General features: G+C 39.5%; 1 protein-coding gene and 1 pseudogene across 1 annotated transcript in view; one reads left to right on the top strand and one right to left on the bottom strand.

Annotated features, from left to right (window-relative positions):
- The window catches only part of grin2aa (glutamate receptor, ionotropic, N-methyl D-aspartate 2A, a), a 381,703-nt gene that overhangs the window by 219,154 nt on the left and 139,288 nt on the right, over nt 1-23,261 (bottom strand). The window lies entirely within an intron of this gene.
- Nucleotides 15,625-15,742, top strand: LOC129408774 (5S ribosomal RNA; annotated as a pseudogene).

The raw sequence follows: 23,261 nt of genomic DNA, 5'->3' as shown, positions 1-23,261 counted from the left end.
GTGTTGTTGATTCGCTCGGGGCTCAGGGGGGGGATCGATAAGTATTTGGGCAAGAGCTCCGCGTAATTATGGAGGGATACTGCGAGTCAGGTTGGCCGGACAGCGCTGCGATACCTGCGATGCTGCGATGGTCACACACTTGCAGTAACTGGAGCCATCTCTCTCCTCTCTTTCTCCTTGCCCGTAATGGCCGGCTAGCATACGCTTTAGGACAAATATAGAGGATGCCGGAGTTGTTTATCCAAATAGGTAGTTAAATTTAATGGTTTGAGTGCGCGACGCTAAACCAAATTCAATATTGCCTCGCGGTCTTTTTTTTTTTTTTTTGGCTTGTCGAATCTGGTTTGCATATCTTGGACAATCGTCTTTTTCTCGGTTTGCGGAGTGCACGAGAATATACTAGGAGAGACTGTGGGCGTGATGGGAGTGGAGGTGTAAAAGAGCAAAGTGAATTCAAGCGGGCATTGGGTCAGTGGTGGAGCAGTTGTCTGATAAGGAAAAAGTTGCTGGTTTGACTTAGAAGAGGTGCAAATTGCCACTGTGGCCTTGGGCAAGACATTTCACCAGATAAGGCAGTGGTGATTATGTACACTGGTGCTGTTACACTCTGTACACTGATGAATGTTGTGAAAATAGTTTCCTATCACAGCCAAGACAAGTGGAACATTGTACTGATACTTTACAGCTGATGGGGATGCCAATTGTAGGCACGCTCAGGTTAAAGAACTTGAGCCTGTTATAAGTTATAATCTACGACGCCTGTGGATCATTATGTTAGAATTTGGACATTTTAAATCACAAAATTCATCTAAAAAAACTTAATAAAACAAGTCTGTTGATGTTGCAGTAAATGTTCATACAACCAATTTTCTTCCGCTTATTTGGGGCCAGGTCACGGGGGTATCAGTCTAAGCAGGGACTCACAGACTTCCTTCATTCCGGACACTTCCTCCAGCACCTCAACTGGGACTCCAAGGTGTTCCGAGGCCAGCTGAGAGACAAAGTCCCTACAGCATGTCCTCGGTCTTCCCCGGGGCCTCCTCCTGTTGAGATATACTTAGGAGGCATTTGGAACAGATGCCCGAGCCACCTCAGCTGGTTCCTCTCGACATGGAGGAGCAGTGGCTCTACTCCGAGCTCCACCAGTATGACTGAGGTCCTCACCCTATCTCTTAGGGAGTGCCCAGCCACCCTGCAGAGGAAACTCATTTCGACTGTTTGTATCTATGATCTTGTCCTTTTGGTCGTTACCCAAAGCTCAAGACCACAGGTGAGGGGAGGAATGTAGATTGAGCAGTAAATCAAGAGCTTTGTCTTTCAGCTCAGCTCCCTTTTCATCACAACGGTCCAATACAGCGACCGCATCACTGCTGACGCTGCACCAATCCACCTGTCAATCTCGCGCTCCAAAAAAATTCTACAATTTCTGTGGATAGCTGTACATCACAAGTGGATTTTCTTCTTTCATTCGTACCAAAATGACTGCGAATCCAAATGTTATGTGTGTCACTGATTCAGAAAATAAAATTGGAAGATAAAGTAAGTACAGAGCAGTGGGTGGTTTCATCTGCAATATGGTGTCTTGAAAACTGATTAAAGGTTGTTCAAACATGCACTAATCACTCCAAATACAACTTCGAGAGGTTAAATGAGAAGGGGAAATGACTAACTATAACATTTAGTGTTTTTTTCCACAATAACCCGTAATAAAAAAAGATACCACGTTAAAATCAGTAAGCTACAACCTACAACAATGCCGCTACTACCTCAACTGACTCCTAACCTGTAACAGCCTGAGAGCACTAAACCCGGCCTTTTTAATGGCCAATATGACAGGCTGATTCTTCATAAATCTGCCACACATGAACACTCTCTTGAGCTGTAGAAGAGGGAGGACTGTGTTAAGGAATTCTCATGACGGCTGCATGTGTATTTGACAAACAAGGCCCTGAGGCGACAAGCTGCACACACAAGATTGCTGTGGATCGTTGGCAGGATGTGTTGTTGTGAAGACAGTTGAGGCTGGTTTACAGGCGTGGACTTTGCATATGGATAGGAATGTAAATGAACGCTAGTGATGTAATTAAGAAACACAATCTGTAATAACTTTCTGGTGATCTTTGCTTTCCCTGGAATGTTCTGCAGCATGACATTAAAATCATCTCCTCACCTTTTTGTCTCCATGGATATAGATAAGCTGAATGCCATCTTGCAAGAATGCTGCAGACAAAGTGATAACATTTCGATGGAGACAAGCAGGTGGCAGAAAAGTTACATGGTGGCCCTTTAAAATAGCCATAAATGTTAGGAGTATAATGTTCTTTTTGAACCTTTTCGATGGAGGGACGTTATTGCTTTGCCTGGAATGTTTCACCGTAATAGTAGCTCAGATGGTAAGAGCATTTGTCCACTGACCCACAGCGTTTGTCCACTGACCCACAGTGTTTGCGGTGTGATTCCAGCTCCCACAGATGAATGCTGTTTTTGTGTCCTTGGGCAAGACACTTAACCCACCTCACCCCCCGTGTCTGTGCACTCTGGTGTGTGAATGGGTGAGTGGTTCCTTGTCGTAAAGTGCTTTGAGTGCCTTGAAGGAGGAAAAGCACTACATAAAAATGTGGCCATTTACCATTTACCAATCTGTCTCCATGGAAACAAGCAAATGGCATCATCAGGTCAAGTTACAGGTTGAATCTTTGGAGAGGTGAATATACTAGGGATGCAACAATAACCGAAATATCATGATATTGTATCGTCAAAGTTCTCATAATAATATCGTAGACCATAACAATATATCAAACTACAAGTCTTAAGAGTTATAATGCAGCAATAGACAGAGGGAACTACATAGACCATGATCCTTTGCTCCATTTCAGTGTAGACTACAATAAGAAATAACAGTTCTAAGCACTTTTAAGTTTTAGTTCTTTGGATTAAGTCTTGTCCAGGCATTTTAAGAGGAAATAGGAGCACATTAGCCCCCAGAAAATATCACAATAAATATCGTACAGCGAGATTTGGATATTCTTACATCCCTAATCATGAGCCTCCCCACCGTATCGTGAGCTTTCCCACAATATCGCAATAAATATCGTACCCTGAGGTTCATAACGTGACGATATCGTATCGTTACACCCCTAGACCCTACTCATAATAAGAATGCATTTTTTTGCCTAAGAATAAAACAGCAGTAATTGGATGAAGGCAATTAAGTATGCTCAACTCCAGGAAATACCAGATAAAGTAGTATAGACATGCAAGTTGTGGACCCCCCACCAGAGAAGTTACATAGTGCACCTTTAAATATGCAAATTTGAAAAAAAAAACATCCCTCCAGGTACGTTTGCCTGAGTTCAAATCTCTCACAAGTCCATTTTCCTTTCTAGAAATCACAAAAATGATTGATTTGATAGCAACTGTAGACGACCTTGAGCTCTGAGCCCCCAGGTACAGTACAGAGCCTAAGTGGTGGAAAAGGATGACACTTCCATCCTATTTGTCCGTGTGTGTGTATGTGTGTGTATATGTGTGTGTATATGTGTGTGTGGATACGGTTGCATCGCAGAGGAAGCAGAAAATCCCATCAGCCCCCACAGGACCACAGTCACAAGGCGATTCAGGAACTTGCAGAGAGCAGGTGTATATGTGGAGAAGTACAAGTACAAGTACAAACGCGTGTGTGTAAAGGTAACAAAGGTACACAAACTTCTTAAATTTTGCAATTGTGGTAACAGCTATGATATCCGGTCCATGTACCATTCGTTTTTTGATTTTCAATTAAGAACAAAATAACAATAAAATGGGAAAACTGTTTGTTATTTTATTATTCCATTTAATGTCAAACAAAAAAAACAGATTACAACCTCTATTTCCAATATTTAATTTAAAGTTTATTCAAATAACACCAATGAAAAAACAGTCTCGTTGCCTATTTCAATTTTGATATTTTATTCTTTCTTGTTTATTTGCCCAGGAAGTTCTGCTGCTTAGCGTGCTGTGTGCGAATTCAGTGTCATCTAAACAAAGAAGAGTTTATCACCTCACTGCTTCCTGTTTCTCATGGTGTTCAACAAATAATTTCTATGACGCGAAAGTAAATGTGTCACTATAAAAGGAGAGAACATGTTTGTCCACAAAATTGCAACAATTTTTCAGCTAAGTCCTTCTACTGGCAGAACTTCCGAGGCAAATAAACCAGAAAGAAGAAAATATCAAAATTGAAAGAGTCACTGAGACTGTTTTTTGATTGGTGTAATTTGAAATAAACTTTAAATTAAATATCGGAAATGGAGGTCGAAGTCAGTTTTTTTTTGTTTGTTTAGCACTAAAACGGATTAATGAAATAACAAACTGTTTTCCCATTTCATTGTTTTTCGTTCTTAATTGAAATTCAAAAGAACAAATGGTTCATAGACCATATCCACTTGCCAACAATGCTTTTCAAAATTGATGTGCAAAAAGTTTAACATCAGAGGAAGAGACTAAAATTTTTGTTAGCTGAGTAATGTCTTGCCCCAGTACAAAATGAAAGCACTGTTTACTGTCTGCATCTTATTATAAGGCATTTTATAGACCGAGAACCAGGAAGTGAGCTGTAAGCATGCTAGTTCAAAGTTATTCCACACTTATTTCATGAAATGCATTCCCAGCATCCTAATTATTTACAGTGATGAGTTTATAAGAACTTTCTCACAACTCTCAGGCATATTTTGAAGTCAAAAGCTGCTTATGGATCCGGTCAAGCGGTAACGGAGGGAAACGGGCAGATTTTTTACATTCAAATAGTCTCTTATTCAGAAACTAGAGGGACTATTGAAATAAGTAAGGTATTAGAATGTAGGAAAGAGTTAACACTCCAACAGGGTAAAGTTAAACCTGTGATATTCTTTCAAGTTGTTGACAAAAAAATTTAAAAACTCATGTTGGTAACGGAGGGAATGAAATATGCAGCACTTTCACAAACAGTGATAACTAGCGGTTCTCACTTACATATCCTTAACAAACTGGTTTGTTGTTTGAATATTTGCTTAATATAGTTTTCTACCATATGGTACAAGATTAGGTTGAAAATTTAATAATGAGTAATGAGATTTTTTTTTTTTTATCAAGAAAGGTCATGGTAACGGAGGGAAAAGTAACGGAGGGAAAACTGTGCAAGCAAGTAGAAGGGGCATGATTTTGCATAATTTGTCAGCTTTTTTCTTCCGAATACTTTACTTTTAATACTTTTAATTTACATGATTTGCAGGTCTTTGAAATTTGGGAAATAATTTTTGTTCCATGTTTCATACATGGTCTGTTTAAAACGTATGTAACTTTAGAACCAAAAATGGTACAGACAAAAGGTAAACAGTCTCATAAACTAGAGTACATATCTGTTGAATACATTTTTATATCAGATGCATTAACTTGAATTTTTGGCCTTGCTACTTTTGCTTGACCTTGCCCTTATGCAATATATCAATACTGGACCAAGACACATTTTGCTCAGAAACATGGGGAAAAATCAGGTACAGACCTTTTATCGTAGTTTAGTAATCTACCAAAGCCCACCTAATTTCTTCCAAACTGCACCAAAGCTGCATTTATCTTTGATGCTAAATATACATCATCAGGATTAAGGTTTGCCTCTTTCCTCTGTGTTCCTCCAGTAAAGAGCGTTCAAAAAGTGACAAAGTGACACATCTCTTCGCCTCCCTCTCCAAATCCCGTCTTATCTCATCCCGTCCCTCCTCCGTGACTTCCACCATCACTCTCTCTCTCTTCGCGGGGCCTGTCTTCTGGCTGCGTTGGTGCTGAAGTCTGTTTGCTGGTCTGAGGATCTGAGCTACGGTCGACTGTTGGAGGGCGTCCAGGCGATGTGGTGTGAGGAGGCTTGCCGCTCGACAAACGCAGACGAGACACGGGAATGAATAAGTAAACATGCAAGTAGTGACAACAAACACGGCCGCTACATTATGCATGGCTAACAGAAGGCGGTAGAGGCGGCAAAAGTTGTAGTTAAGTAAGAGGAAAGTTGCTTCAAAACGGTGTGACTCAAGTAGAAGGACAAAGCAGTGGTCCAAGTCAGTGTTGTCAACTTCGATACTAAGGAATAGACTTGATACTCATTGCTGATTCTTCTTTCTTTAGACAACAGAATGCGATTTTCAATATTTAATCATAGCACTTTCTTTAATATTACCATGTGGTTTTATATCTGTGTAATCCCTCAGTCCTCCAGGTAGGTTCCATAGTTGTTCGTGGGCGTATACTAGTCTATGTGCTCTTATACTTGTTCTGATGCAGCTCAAGATCATTCTAAAGCTATTCAGGAAAGGTTCTAGTCTGATTCATCAACCGGTTTCACTTCATGGAAACTGTCTGACCTCACAGCATGAGGATTCGTTCGCTCAACAGTAGGCAGGTACTTTTTTATTTAACCAATCGCTGCTATTTGGTCGTAACATAAGTAGCTATCTGGTATATTAAGCTTTTCCCAAATCCCGTAGGAAGAAGGGCAATAACGTCTTTCCCGTTGATAAAATTCACCAAACATTCTCTTTGTTCTTGCTTTAAATCCTCGATCTCAGGAATCGTTGCCAACACAGAATATATGACCCATCGCTAATTGGCTGGTGCCCGTACTCACACTTCCAAGGTTCTTGCAAACCGTCTAGTGTATTCCGATTCGTAGGTGGTGCCAGTCTGGTTAGAAAGGTTCATTTCTGTCTTGTGAATGTGACTTTTTTCAGTGTTGATACTTCACTCTCCAGCCCCTTCCAAGTAGCTCAACAAGGGATTTCTGAATTACACGTATTGTCCTGAATAAGTAAAATCTGAGCAATTAAATGCCTATTACCAATGTACATGTATTATTTTGATGCCTAACTTTGTACACTCATAAATGAAGGTTTATGTTTTATAGGCATCAAACTGCACCTCATCTAAGACTCACCGCGGCACGCAAATATTCTCCATTTCTTGTGACCACGAAAACTAGTAGCTCTCTGGCATTTTTGTTTTGTAAAGGTTGCTCAAAAGAGGAAAAGTATGGATTAGTATCTGATTTTCAATATGTTTGGCAACCGTAGGTCCAAATAAAATGTACTTGGGGAAACTGCTCAACTAAATAGTAAGAGTTTCTGTCTGGAAGTAATATCTGAATTTGAAACTGGTGTATTTGGAAGGACGAAAAATAAAACAGAGCAAATAAAAAATGTTGAAATTTCAAAGGATACACCACAAAAATAAGAAAAACAAAGTCATATTTCAAGGAGTTGTGCAAGTAACCAAAATATTCAACTAAGAATACCGAAGTAGTAAAAGTAATAAAAGTATGATGTCTCAGATAGTTGAACAATTATACAATTATAATTTCAAAATCAAATTCAAAATCAAAATCAAACGTGTTTCAACTTGACTGTGTTGTCAAATTTTTCAGCTCTAATTACTATTTATTTTGGCCCTGCAGTTTATAATTGCTTAGAGCGATCTTGTTCTGTCGCATGTGATGTTGCAAAAATTTCCAGAAAAATAAAATCAGTAATTACATAAAATGAGAGGCTTGGCAAAAAGAGACGCAAATTAGTCAACGCCAGATCAAATGCCAAAAATTAAGACTTCAAAATGGTGGTGAAAGAGAACTGACAAGCATTAATTTATACATTTCCATGGAGACAAGCTGGAAGCACCACCAGGCAGTTACAGGTCAGATCTGTGGAGAAGCAACTCAGCTCACAGTAAGAATGTATGGTTTTCAAGCTATTTTTAAGCGATAAAAACATGTGTAATCAAAAAGATATGTTTAATGCTATAATGTGGAATATTCTAGGCCAAGAGTTTTGTATGTTGTCACAATACAAACATTTCAAGCTCGATTTCAGTACTAAGGAACTGACTCAAAGGCACCAGCCTGGCTACAATTAGCGAGGCTGGTGCCGCCTAGTGACTCCGCTCAATTTCATTTCTCCCCAGCGACTAGGTCAGGAACCGGAAATACCAAGAACCTCGGAAGTTGTAGACCACACATCGGCCAATCAGCGAAGAGACGTGAAGCCATGACGTCAAACTCAAGCGCCTGTCTGAGTCTCTTTTGCGGTACAGGACAACAGTAAACAAAGTGGTCGAGACGGACGTAGAAGAAGACATACATTCTGTGTTGGCAACGATTCCTGAAATGGAGGATTTAAAGCCGGAACAAAGAGAATGTTTGGTGAATTTTATCAAGAGGAAAGACGTTATTGCCCTTCTTCCTACGGGATTTGGCGCATTACATATGTCACGACCAAATAGCAGCAATTGGTTAAACAAAAAAAGTACCCACCTACCGTCGAGCGAACTTATTCTAACACTGTGAGGTCAGTTTCCACAAAGTGAAACCGGTTGATGAATTAGACTAGGTTACAATACTATTTTTTGGCAATAGAATATTCTGTCATTTTCATACACAAAATAACAGGACTTTCTTTATGTTAGGTCTTATAGGAGTTCTGATGAAGCTCAATAACACACTAAAACTGTTCAGGAAAGCTTAAATTTTGTCCTTTTAAGATGATTTTTTTCAGTAATGATACTTCAAAAGACAATCTAGTTTTGATAGTTTAGAATCTGGCTTTTGATACTTCTGACAACCCTACCAAGCAATAACACCTGAACAAAAACCAGCATTTAACCCCTCCCTTCACCAGAAAAGTTCCACAGTGCGGCTTTATATGTGCCAACTCATCTTTTACACCACCATTATAATGACGAAGACTCACACTTGGCTTTTGCAGGTCACTTCTTGCCCTGTATGTTAGGGCTTATGGGAGTTCTGATTAAGCTCAAAATTTCACTAAAACTGTTCAGGAATGCTCAAATTTTGTCCTAATAATTTGACTTTTTTTGCAGTACCAGTACTTCAAATCACGATCTAGTTTTGATAGTTTAGAATCTGACTTTCTATACTTTTGACAACCCTACCAAGTGACAACACCTCAACGAAAACCAGCATTTGACCCCTCCCTTCGCCAGAAAAATTCCACAGTGCGGCTTTATATGTGCCAACTCATCTTTTACACCACCATTATAATGACGAAGACTCACACTCGGCTTTTGCAGGCCACTTCTCGCCTATCTCTTCCCCTCCTTTTCTTTCTTCTCGTGCTCCGCAGCCCTGATCCCGGATCTTATCGGCTGGATGACCAAATCTTATTTCATGCTTGTTACACTCACACATATATATAGAGCCATCCTTTGGTTAGCTGCAACAGGCTAATTGGGCTTATAGGGAGAAGGAAGCTCGCGGCGGTCAGAAGAGGAGGAGTAGCCATCATTACGTGAAGGGTTCCGACATATACAGTAGAATCATTTCTTCTGTAACGGGAGAGATGTGGTAATACTAGATACGAGAGGGTTTACCACTGTCTTAAAAATGTTACCTGGGATTTTTCGCAGTACGGCATTAAACGTGTCCTTCTTGGGCTGAATCCCTCCCAGGGGTTTCTATTACGGAAATAACTCGAAAACAGCATTGTGGCTTGTTAGTAGATTCACTTCTTTACAGGTCTGACTTGTAACTCGGTGATTGTGTCTCGCTCGTTCAATTCCAGAGTTATTTTTACATGTTCTCCCCCGTGTCTGAGATGGTTAGTTCCTTGTACTTCGTTTTGTGGTATAGAAATTGTGAAAATGAGTTCTGAAAATTGCAACTACCAGCTCTAGAACTAGAAAAAATGTCAACCAGGCTAAATCAATTACAATAGTCTAATACAAAGATTTAAGATTTGATGATGACTGGCTAGTTGATAATCATTTCTATATAATCCAAACATGTAAATTTTGTCTTCTTTTTAACAATAACAAGTAGGGGTGTGCAAAAATATCAACATATTGATATATCGTATTGTTTAATGTGATGATACAGTATCGATATCAGAGACTACTGTAGCAAAGCGTATTTTTTGGTATATTTTACTAAATTATTTTGTTACAGCTCTACAGTTTTGTTGCTTGTTCAGAGGAAGGAAACCCGTTTACACGACACATTTGACATTTTCACTGTTTTGATGAGGGAAATGGGCATGTTTCATATTCACTCTGCACAAGAAGTGGTTTAAAAAAAGACTTTTAGTATATTTTATTGAACCGAATCGATTAGAAATATATCGTATTGAACCGAAAGTGCACTGTATTGAGGTATGTATCGTATCGGCAACTTCTTAATGATATCCAGACCTATTAATAAGTTTCCTCAAGGTTCTTTTTTAACACATTACAGTAGGAGATGTATTTACCTTGCAGATATTTGCAAACCATCTTCAGAACTCAATTTTACAACTTCTATAACACTAAACGATAACTTTTTAAACAATACTAATAATATTACTGATCATTGTAAAGTTATTTAAAGGTGCATTGTGTAACATTTTTGGTGGAGTGTCTGTCACTTGCTTGTTTCTATGTAATTTTTCTGCCTGGAATGTTCCAGAGTATGACATTAAACAGCTCTACGTTACATGCTTTCAATTACAAGTGATTTTATAGCTCAAAAATGCCTAGAAAAACAGGCTTTCTGACTGTAAGCGGGGTCGCCTCTTCACAGATCTGACCTGTAACTTGGTCTGGTTTGGTCTCCGTAAAGATAGAAAGGTTTAATGCCATACTGTGAAACATTACAGACAAAGCAGTGACATCTCCATGGAGAAAAGCCACACAAAACACCTTTAGGAAATGTCCAATTATCCTATTTAATGCATGTCAGTCTTTTTAATACCTACTCAAAAAGTATTTAGTCTCGACAAGTTTTATTCTCTTGGTCAAAAGAGGGACTTGACTATCGTTGTGTGAGGGATTCAGGGGTATAGAAAGGTTGCTAGGGGCAGGAGAGCCACAGTGATATTAGACACTAGAGGGAGGAGGCTACAGGAGGGGATAAGGGAGACAGATGATGGGAAGAGCAGACAGGAGCAAATGCCGAGGGTTAAATGTGTGTGTGTCTGCGGCTCGAAACTGAGGTCAGGTCGCCCCCGGGCAGTTCAACCCAGTGCATAAACCACAAACAACAGGGATTAAAATAAGGGCAAATGTTACATGATTATGTCACAATTGTTGACTGTGGAAAGTAGGTTATAATACATCATACAATTTACATATTTCTTTATTTTCACTTAATCAACTTTTTTAATTTTTATTTTTTTGTGTATATTTTTGTATTTATTCATTTTTATTTTATATATTAGATTTTGATTTTGATTTTTTTCTTATTTTTGGACTATTTGAGGTTTGATTTTATTTTGCGTTTGCTTGTTGTGTCTTTTTGCTTGTGTTCACGTTACACTTGACATGGTTTGGTCTTGTTCTGAGCCCAGTTCAGTCCTGATGTAGTCTTGGCTTGGAACTGTTCTAGTCCTGGTTTAGTACCAATTTCATGTTGTGTGAACGCACCCTTATTATAGTTCTGTTGACATATTTTTGACCATGATTACAATTGTCATCATGGTTGTTTGTGTGTCCAGTTTCAAACTTTGGAAGCTGCTGTTCTTGCGTCACTTCTTGCAGTTAAATAAAAAATACTGTAGCTTTCACTGAAAATAATTGTAATGGTGAATTTTTCTAAATTCCAAAAACATTGGACGTGATGCCCAAGTTCTTTACGTCATAATTTGGGGTCTCAAAATGACAAAACAGAAAACAGAATGAGCCTCGCATAAGTCTCCTTTGGGTTGCCAGTTTCAAAGCTGAAATCCAGTTGGTTTAAACCTAAAATGCCTCTGTGATCTGAATAGTCACTGCAATCATGAATCAGTGCTAGTGCAGCCTCTGCTGCTCAGTGAGGGAATTCTGGAGGTTCTGAGCTTCCACATGGAAGAGAAAAACTTGTATGTAGGGCTGACCGGTCTATTGTTTTGCACCAAAAATCAAGATCTTAGATAACACGATTTTGGGAGCATCAAAGCTGAGGTTTTTTGCAGTGCTCCTAAAACCCAATTTTAAGTTTGAAGTTTTGTTCTGCATGGACTCAACACACAGTGCCATCGTCGCCTTGTCGCTGTCGTTTTTGATTTAAGGGTATGCATCGAGGCCTATGCGCCGCAAAGTAAGTCACCGCCACAACACTAGGAGGCTAGGATGTAAACCGTGTGTTCGTGTAAACTCTAACATGAGCCATCTCCAACACGATCGAAGCACAGAACAGCGTCACCATCAGCAGCACATCCTCTGTCACAAGACGAACACAGATATTCCACCGAGTCGTGTCCTTTAGTCCGACGGAAACTGTATTTTTAGCGCTTAACGTTTATGCAAATTAGCCATGTGGCTTTTTGTTTCTGTAAAACGTAAACAAATGCGCACAAACGGTCCAGCATCAAATAGTTGGTGCATGACTCTGGTATGATGTAAGTTTCTGTGATGTTTACAAATGTTCATGCGCACTAAAACTTGATTTGAAAAAAGTTGTGGATGAAATTGAAATCACAATATCTGCCAGGAAAAATCTCAATAAAATTTTTTCTTAAAATCTGCCCTACTTGTACATGTCCTCTGTCTGCAGGTTTAGACACTGGCAGCTCAAGTGCAGCTGAAATGTCTTTTTTAAAACCGTTAAAAGCAAAGGTTACAAACAGCTGCTTCAAGTCACAGACAAAAGCGTGTAAACACCCTGTGTAATGCATTAAATATGACCTTATGGAATAATATTTAAGTCCGTGTGAGAGACTTCTTCACTCTTGTGTTTTCTCAAAGGTAAATGTCTTTACTGTGCTGCCTCATTGGTAATCATGTCTTGCTTTTGTATAGCCTCCTAGGAGACACTGTACTTTTCCACCCTATTGATTGGCCAGTTCATAGCAGCAGAACACACACACACACACACACACACTTTATCTGGACCATTGCTAATCTGTTTTATTGCTACCAGTGCAATAACTCTTCTGCTTTTGTAGGAATCAATGAAAGAAAACAACAACTTTACACTAAACAAAGAACTGCTTGGAATTAATATGAATCCTACGCAGCAGATGAAAATCTATAGGGATGTGTTTATTGATGTTTTGATGTTAAAGGTGTGTAACTTCTCTGGTAGACAAGTTTAAGGTTAGTTAAATGCTAGACTGTGGAACATTGCAGGGAAAACAATCACCGTGGAGAGAAGCGGGAGGCACACCTTTGACCAGTGCGTCTCTAAATGCTTTTATCAAGTACAATATGGTGGCGTTGTGGTTGTTTTTTTTTTCTCTCACAGCAAGAAGGTCAAAGGTTCAATTCCAGGACTTCCCAGCTCGATTAACCAAAAAATCTGAGGCTGAAATCTCTTTTTCAAGAATTCAAACTTGATATTGATATTAAACCATTGCAGTACTATACTATACAATTTTGATATAAAAAAAATATACAATATAATATTATCTTCAACATTCCACATCTAGTAATGATCTAGATAAGAACCAATAGAATTATTCAAGTCTGATTCTTTTCAGTTTAATATCTGTTCAACAAAAGAGTGTCTAGTTTCAATACAAGTTTTACTACAGATTTTGTATTTTGGCATCAATAATTTAATTTGTTGACTTAGCAGAGGACAAACTCCACATCATGAACAATAGATTTTTACGCTAATAACCCTTAAATGTGGACTGTGTGTACCTTTCATGGGTCCGTTACCTGCTTGTCTCTGTGATGATGTTATTGCTTGGTCTGGAATATTCCACGGTACAGCTGTATCTTGGATTTATTGAATTCAAGTTGTTTTTATTGCACAAAAAAGCTTGAAAGGACATGCATTCTTACTGCGAGCCTGGTCACCTCTCCATAGATCTGGCCTGTAACTTAGCTCGGTGGAGTCACTTGCTTGGTTTTATGGAAAAGGACAAGTCTAATACCATACTTGCCACGTTTACATGATAGCTTTAAGTCTGAATACAAATAGTTTAATTCTGAATAAAAATTTATTCCACTTTAAAAAGATCATGTAAACATTTAATTCCTGATGAAAATGATTATTCGGAATTAAACTTAGTAAGTGGGTGGTTTATTTAAAGCCGAATTAATTTCTTCCTCGATCATGTAAACGTTTATTCTTCTTAAAAATAATTCCGGTTGTTCAGCGCATGCTTGTTGGGTCACCCTTGTAACACGATCCGGGCGATCCAGCTCCACCAGTCCTCGTTTCGGACTTTCATCCACTGCTTTTTAGATCTGTGAGCGGGATGCAGGAGTGGGCTGACGTAGAGCAGCCGTTGACTCAGTGTGTCTTCTTTGTCCCTTCTCCGACACTCTTCCCTTTTCCTCAGCTGACAGACGCAAAGCGATGATAGAATTCTCCAGCTGCTGCTTAAATGTCAGTGGATCGACTGCAGAAAAAGTTTGGATCGTGTTTGTGTCTGTGGCGTAACGACAAACCGAGGTGACAAAAAAGCCAGTAGCAGCTGAAGTGTGTGTTTTCTTCCGGTTGACGTAAATACTTTCGTGTCCCTGTCCAATCAGAACTCTTCCCGGCTCAAGACGTTAAATAAAGGTGATTGAACGTGTTTTCTATGTAAACCTCAATTCAGAATTATTATTTCCATGTAAACTTGGAGAATATTTTAATTCAGAACAAATATTTTGGAATTCAAAAACATCATGTAAACGTGGCCAGTGTGGCGCACTACAGGCAAAGCGATAACATCTCCATGGAGAAGAGCAATGAAAAGTTACACAGTGAACTTTAACCAAACATGGCACATCCTCTTATGAGCAGCAAAAACACACAGCTTATTGTCTGAATAATTTTTCCAGCGGGGGGGAGGGGGGGGGGGGGGCGTGCACGTGAATGTAACTTCATTGGATTACACACTTCCAATATCGTCATGCTGCCATTGCCACCAGGAAACTGCACACAATAAGAGCGAGGATGCTGTCTCTTTTAAACTTGGGGTGTTGTGTATTGCATATCTAACGCACTCATCTGCTCCTCTATGATCGGCGTAATGCGGGCCCCACGGCAACGCTGTCACCGGGTACACAGCTCAGTCGCCGCGGTGCTGTCGAAAATAAAACGCAATTTCCTTTTGTAAGCGGATAAGGATCTTTCGGGTCATTTTGTCAGAGGAATAATGCGCGAGCTGTGGAATGCTGCGTGGCCTATATTAAAGAATGGGGCGCTTAGAAAAAGATGTGGAAATCCAGAGCGTTTGGATACTTTAGAGGAAATGGGGTTGCAGTGGAGTTTCGTCAAATGTCTAGCTATAATCTGATAAGAGAGCGTGACATGAAACGAGAAGGTAAAAGGTTTGGTTCTTAGGTTTGTGTGCGCGCTAGTGTTGTCACGGTACGAAAATGTCAAACTCAATTTCGATATCAAGGAATTGACTCAATATTCAACACTGATTAAGCTACAAGATGAAAATGCGTCTTTTTTAGTAATGGAATGTAATTTTCATGTACAGAATATTGGTACAGTACTTTAGTTTAATATGAGGTTTTTAATTAATCCTGATAAAGCTAAAAATTACATCAAATTTGTCCTGTTAATGTGATTTTTTTTGCAGTATCAATGCTCAAATGAGTATTAGTAAAAATTTGTATATGATTTTCTCTACTTTTGACACCCCTGAGTGAATATTTTTTTCTAATACTATTAAAAGTATATAAAGTACATGGATTTACTGAAATGTAATGGAATTTAGTGGCCATACCAGCTTATCAAAGTCTGATCCCGTCAGATCTCAGAAGCTAAGCAAGACCGGGCCTGGGTAGTACTTGGATGGGGAACCGCTGGGAAAATCAGGTGCCACAGTGGGGTGCCAGTGTTGTGCCCTTAGGCAAGACACTTCACCCACATTGCCTAGTACGAAAGTGGTGTGTGCGTGAGTGATGGTGGTGATCTGAGGGACCGATGGCGCAGACTGGCAGCCTTGTTTCAGTCAGTCTGTCCCAGGGCAGCTGTGGCTACAATAACAGTTGACCACCAAGTGTGGAGTGAATGAATAATGCTCTGTGAAGTGTCTATGAGTGTCCAGAAAAGCTCTATATAAATCTGATGCATTATTATTATAATTTCACTGCCACTCTCTTGTCTTGTCGGAAATGTTAATGCTTTGCTTGGAATGTTCCGCAGTATGGCATTGCTTGGCTTTCCCAAAGTCACATCTATCTACACCACATGGACTAGTGTATGGCCATGGACTAGGGGTGTGCAAAAATATTGACAAGTATATATCACATTGTTTATTGTGATGATACATTATCGATATCATGGGCTGCTGTATTGATATCGCCAAGATTATTTTTTTGTATATTTTACTAAATTATTTTGTTACAGCACTACAGTTTTGTTACATTTGACTGTTTTGTTGATTAAAATGGGCGTGTTTCATATTCACTCTGCACATGAAGTGGTTTCACAAAGACTTTTAGCGTCACAGCCATGATTTAGCCTTTATTTTTATTAAACCGTATCGTATCATATCGAATTGAAAGTGCACTGTATCAAGATATGTATCGTATCGTGGCCTATGTGTCGAGGTAACTTCTTCATGATACCCAGCCCTACCATGGACCACTGTGGAACACACCTGGGTGACTGAGGGATTACACAGATATAAGACCACATGGTGACATAAAAGAAAGTACCTGTATTATGATTTAATGTGGAAAATATCATTCTATTGCCTAAAGAAAGTGCTTTTTTATTAACATTATGGTCAGTTATTCCTTACTTTCGAAGTCAAGTTTGGAATTTTTGTATCGTGATAACACTATCTACATTGAGACAGTCAGGAGACCCTCGAATTGATTTATTTTTTTTTTCCTTTTTAATCAGACATCTCCTCACCTTTAATCAGAGGTTACCACAATAGCAATGATGGATATTGTTATGCCTTCCTTTTGCAAATAACCATATTACTGGACTGCTCTGGGTTCAATGTCTTACCCTGGGACACAAACACGTGTCTTGAATAGTTAAGCTAGCATGTCCAGTATGTTCTTTCTGCCCCGTTAGCCTCCTTCTGGAGCAGCAGATCAGCAGTCTTCATAAATCATTTGTTTTGGAGCGGCCTCACAGATCTCCCCAGCTTTGTTGAATGAGACGCTTCATTGGACACAATCATACGACTTACGAAGCCACAAGTCTCCAGAGGGGGGAACTGATGTCTCCCAAAGGAAATCTCATCTGCCATCTTTGAAACTCCCAGTGGAACTTATTTATGGGACTTAAAGGGAACATATTATACTGTTTCCTGATCTATGTTGTGATGTTGTTTCCTCATCACAAACAGACCTGGGGTTGTGTTTCGTTTACACACGTTTAACACACAAATCCTGCATATTTAGGCTGAATTCTTCTCTCAAACTGAAAATGTGAAGGGCTCCACTGTGTTTTTAAACTCCATGCGCCTTCACAAGAATCATTTAGATGTGTACAGCCCTGGAATGGCCAATCTCTTCTAAACAAAAGGTAAAATAACTTAACTTGAAATGTACTGCTTCATGGGAAGGTGGAACATTCCTGTGGAAAAAATTATTACCACGATTATTTTGATCAATACTGAAATCACAATTATTATTTTTTAGTTACACGATGCATTTATTCAGCATTTCTCTCAAAAAAGAAACACTTTGTTATTGATAATTTTCACAAAACTTTTAAACTGAAAATAAATATAGGCTACAAATATGAACCTTAGAGCAGTTTTGTGACGTATAAAACATAAAATGAATAAAATATACTTTGAACTTGAAATAAGGCATAGAAAAACATACTGTATTTTCCGGGCTATTAGACGCGCTCTTAAGCCTCCAACCCCATCAAAAAATGACTGCGCACCACACAATCCAGAGCACTATATCCGAATCCACTCGGGTGTCCCAGCACAACTTCAGTAAACAACAAAGCCGTGCACGCAAACACACACGGAGCAGACAGCGACCACACAGCGAAAAACACCCACAGCCACACTCCTCACTCCACGCGGACGAGGAACAGAGGAACAAACTGAAAAAGCGAGTGCAATGTGCCACTTCTAGACACAACGGAACAACTGAGTCACTGCGAACACGTCGACAATCCAGCGGTCCCAGACAGCACCCTCCCTACACGCCACAACTGAACAAATCCCAGAGTCACCGTGAACGCGCCAAACAAAGTCCCACTGACCCATCCAACTGTTGTGTTTCTTTTTAAGTTCAGTGTGGTTTATTTGTGAAAAAAGTTTGAAAATAGACCATTTAATGACAGTGCGCCTTATAATCCAGAGCGCCTAATAGTGCGGAAAATACGGTAAGTGTATCCAAAATAAACTATATATCCTGCTGTTCTACAATCTCTGTATTTAAAAAAAAAAATCCCTAAATAAACTTTGTTAAGCTTTGTCATATCAACTCGATTATATGAGTTTGGAGATCGTTTGGCACACAAATCGAAAATCAAAATTCAATTATTTGCACAACCTTATTGGAGCAGAGCATTTTGAGCTTTCGAGATGTAGAAAGACTAAAAATAAAGGATTACTCCAACATGTGCGAATGAAACAGAACACAACTCCAGGTCTGTTTTTGAGGACATAACCGCATTCTAACTAAAGCTCACAAGAGTCAGTTTGCATAATAGAGGACCTTTAAACGTTACTTTCTAGCTCTCCTCTAACTGCGGAGGACAGCGAGTATAGATCTCATCGGAACTTGGCTAGGTCGTTTTATCAATGCTGCTAACTGGAGGGTGGCTAGTGCTGAGTGTGCAGCTGAGGAGCCCTTGAGCAAGACGTCCCGCCGCTCCGATGCCTTTGTGCTCATTAAGAAATGCAAATGCGGAGGAAGAAGATCTAGTCCCCGGGGTGAGCCTTTAATCAGAGCTACAAGTCGATGATCGCATTGATTTGAATGTATTGTTCTTTGGGCTGGTTGCGCGCATCGTTCTACTACAATCTAAAAATACACTAATGAGTTACAAAAACGTGTCCGACCAGGATGAAAAGCGCACTCGGAATGCTGTGATCTATGGAAATCCGGTAGCGGTAACCTTGTGTAAAATGGCTACTGAAGGGGGCTCAGATCTTAGCGGCGTTATGGGTTATGCATGGATTGTGTTCTTCATCTCTCGCTTGATCCTCCTCTCTCCTCTTCCTCACCACGGCCTCGCGATACGCCGAGCATCACAGGGAATATCTTCTGGTCGATCAGGGCTCATTATACTATCTCATAAATTCATTATCACAACGCTGGGCTAGGCAGATGTTAGCTGACAGAGTTTCACCACAAATCAGACTTATCCGCGGCAGAAAAAAGGAAAAGAAAACTTCATTAGCGTGTTGTTTTTATGTACTTACATCATGAGATACTGTGGTCAGATTCTATTATCGGTGACCCGGCTTAGCTCGGCGGAGGGACAGATGCTGCCAACACCGAGACAGCTTTGCAGCGCTGGCCTCCGCTTTCTGGCATGGACATATGTGGGTTGCCGGGGGCTGCGGCTGTCACAGGCTGTAGCTCTTCTCGGAGCTAGCTGATGCGAGTGGATGGGGTCGATGTGATTGGCTGATAAGAACAGAGTGTGCGTGCATGTGTGTGTGAGGAGGAGAAGAGGAGGAAGAGGAGAGGCTGGGTGAAGGCCAATGTTTCCTTTTTACCACATTGCCGACGTGTAAACAAACATTAGCGCCCTGTCTGCTGGAGCTTAGATGTTTCACCAGAGAATACAGAGACTCAACAGCTTTACATTTTGACGTTTAAAGAGCTTATACTAAGCCTAACTGACTTTTTGGCATTTTAAATCATTAAAAATATTGTTTTCTCGTTAAAAACACACCTGGAGCTGCGTTCTGTTTCATTCTCGCATTTTTGAGTAATCCTGATTATCTTTATATTATATTTTGCCTCTTTCTTGAGAGCTCAAAATGCGTTGTTCTACCTGCTGACGTCATGAGGTGGTAAGATGGTATGAATCACCAATGTTAAGTTGAAATAATATTTTGAATGAACGATGCAATGCGATCAATCAAACAAGTGAATCATACGGCACAGACCAGTGTTTCCCAAACTTTTTTTCTGGGGACCCATATTTTAAAAGTCATAAACCTTTGTGACACAAGTCAATAGACATTACTCGTAAATCACAAAATAAAGGTGGATTTGAACATTACTGAACATTAATGAGGATATTTTATTGATGATTGGTGATTGTGTCTTAAACAATAAAAAACAGCAATTGAAGCAGCAATAAAAGGATCCATAAGTCGCCTATTTGATCATTAAATGTAGCACGTTTCTTTTTCTTTTCAACATTTGATTGAACCAGCAATATTGGAACAAAATAACCAATAAAATAATTACAAAAAGATTAGAAAATGCACAAAACATGTCTTAACATTTCAACATTTCTAATGAGATAAGTGGGCCTGTCTGCGTTTTTGTAGCGTGTTCCAAAAAAAAAAAAAAAAAAAGTGTCACAACCTGGTCTTTGGGAAACAATGGCAAAAACTATGTGCACTACAGCTACTACTGCAAAGACAATTACTACAAAGACTACATGCAACATACTACAACTACATCTACAACTACAAAGACTACTCCTACAACAATGACTACTACTACATCTACTGCTTCTACTAATTTGCATCACTAACTTTATATTTCCATACCAATGTAAAAATAACACATTCAATTATTTTCAAAAACGTGCATTGTGTTGTCATTTTAGTTTGTTAAATGTCGTTACGCTCAAATAATAATACTGAATACTGAACCAGATTAAACACATCAATTCTCCCAGATTTCCATATTGCTTCAAAACATCCCGGAAAAACTGAAAAAAATACATATATAAATTGAAATGCGGGCACATTTCTAAATAAAGCCCTATATACACGTGAATTGCCAGTCAACCTGAAGAACAACAGTGTAAGTACACAGTAAAGATACGCAGGCAGAGAGAGGGAGCTACGTGGAGCGAGGAGAGCTTGTGTGGATAAGTGGGCCACCGCTGCAGCGTGACACATCAGCATTCTGAACACAACCACACAGAACAGCCAACAGCCAAACCCCCCCTCCCTCTTCTCCAACCGCAATATCTGTACACTACAACTATGCCAAACAGGACGGGATTCTAACATGCAAAACACCCAGAGCTAACGTTATCAGAGAAAGCACACGCCACGTCCCTGTGATAAAGCTATAGCAGGATGCGCAGGTTCAAACGGAGAGCGGGGTAACAGATTGTATTCAGGTAACAGGGTCCCCAGACGGACGTTGCGCTGATCCGCTCGGCAGGTGGTCCATAGAGTGCACGGTCAGTGTTCCAAAGTCTATTGTATGCAAGCGGAGCCGGTCGGACCGTCCATATGTAGGATTAAGGCTCGCGAACTGGATTGATATCATGGTACGGCATAAAATCAATTCTTTACACCGTGTTTTGCAGGGAATTTTTATGGTTTTGGACTAGTCGTCGCTGAATGCACTAAAGACGGTGCAGAATTTTCTACTGTATTTTTTAGTTTGCCTTGTTTAACCAGGAAGTCTCACTGAATCTCTTATAAAAGCAACCTGTCTAAAGAAGCAGCCACACAATAAACAAAGTACAGAGAAATTACGCAATATTACACACAACACTTTTTTTTTTTTACCATTTTCTTATCAAGTGACAACACAGATTCCAGTTCCAATTTTTCTAAGTTATTCCAATATTATATTAGTCTGATTCATCAGCCGGTTTCACTTTGTGGAAACCGTCTGATCTCGCAGCATTAGGATTCGTTTGCTCGACGGTAGGCGAGTATTTTTTATTTTTTTATTTAACCAAATATTTGGTCGTGATGTATGTAATGCGCTGCTAATGAGTCCTAACTGGTATATTAAGCTTTTCCCAAATCTCATAGGAAGAAGGGCAATAACGTCTTTCCCCTTGATGAAATTCACCAAACATTCTCTTTGTTCTGGCTTTAAATCCTCGATCTCGGGAATCGTTACCAGCACAAAATGTATGGCTCTTCGCTGATTGGCTGGTGTCCGGACTCGCACTTCCGGGGTTCTTGCAAACTGTCTAGTGTATTCCGATTCCTGACCTAATCGCTGGAGAGAAATGAAACTGAGTGGAGGCACTAGGTGTACTATATAGCTATGGCAATAATGTGGGTAGTCTTAAAGTATTGTAAAAATGTTTCTCTTTTTAAAAGTTTAAGCTAAGTTGTGTCATTTGCAAATACAGATATGTTCTTTAAAAAAAATCTGGTTTCTGGTAGTTAGCACTGTTTTCAAATTCCACATCTCTTTTAGTGCAATGAATTAATTCTTCCCTGACAACGTAATCAAATCTACTATGCCAAATGTACGAACAAAAAGAAGGAGATTCATGGAAACCAAGAGGTGACAGACAACCACTAAAAAATGTTAAAATGCTTCACCAGAATTAGAATAAATAAATACCAAAGATGAAATAACGTTTTTTAAAGCTCACAAACTTACAATTTCATTTATTGTACATTGGCAAACTCTAAAACTCCAGACACTAGTTCTGACTGTTCTGTAGAATCTGTCTTGCATTGGTATTGACATCCATATTATTTCCTAACTTTATCGATTTGAACTAAACTGAGCTACACCTTTTCTTCCACATTACAGAAAATACAAACAGTTTCTGCACTGATACATCCTGGTTAGTGCGTATTGCAGCACTTCTGACAGCCATGTGAGGTCAGTGCACATTCACTTCAAAGCTCCATCGCCTAAACCTGCTCCAAAAAGAATCAAAAACAAAGCATCAAAGTGTTCTGAACTGCCATCAATGCTGTACTTTGAAAGAACTGTCTGTGTTTAATCCCAATATGGAATACTTAAGGTAAAGGCGCACTGTGTAACCTTTCCAGTGGGGAGTCTGCCTCTTGCTTGTCTCCATGGAGATGCTACATTTTTGCCTGGAATGTTCAACAGTATGGCAATAAACTTATCTGGGTGTTTTTATTGCTCAAAAATACCTTGAAAACATGCATTCTTACTGTAAACAGACTCGCCTCTCCACAGACCTGTCTCTATAGCAACCGTTTAATGCCATACTGACCACGTTTACATGATATATAATAGTTGTGAATGAAATAGTTCTGAATTAAATGCTTCTCCTTCGAGTTTACATGGGAATAATAATTCCAAACTGAGGTTTACATGGAAAACAAGTTCAAATCATCTTTATTTAATTCCGCTCAACGTCTGGAGGTTGGGAAGGATTCTGATTGGACAGAGACACGAAAGTATTTATGTCGACCAGAAGAAAACACACACTTCAGCTGCTACCGGGTTTTTTGTCATCTTAGTTTGTCGTTACGCCACGGACA

This window comes from Boleophthalmus pectinirostris, unplaced genomic scaffold (genome assembly GCF_026225935.1).
Source record: "Boleophthalmus pectinirostris isolate CB_2022bp ecotype Guang Dong unplaced genomic scaffold, ASM2622593v1 HiC_scaffold_17, whole genome shotgun sequence".
Classification (NCBI taxonomy): Eukaryota; Metazoa; Chordata; class Actinopteri; order Gobiiformes; family Gobiidae; genus Boleophthalmus; species Boleophthalmus pectinirostris.
The sequence above is the reverse complement of the archived record's forward strand: the minus strand, read 5'-3'. Positions and strand labels throughout refer to the sequence as shown.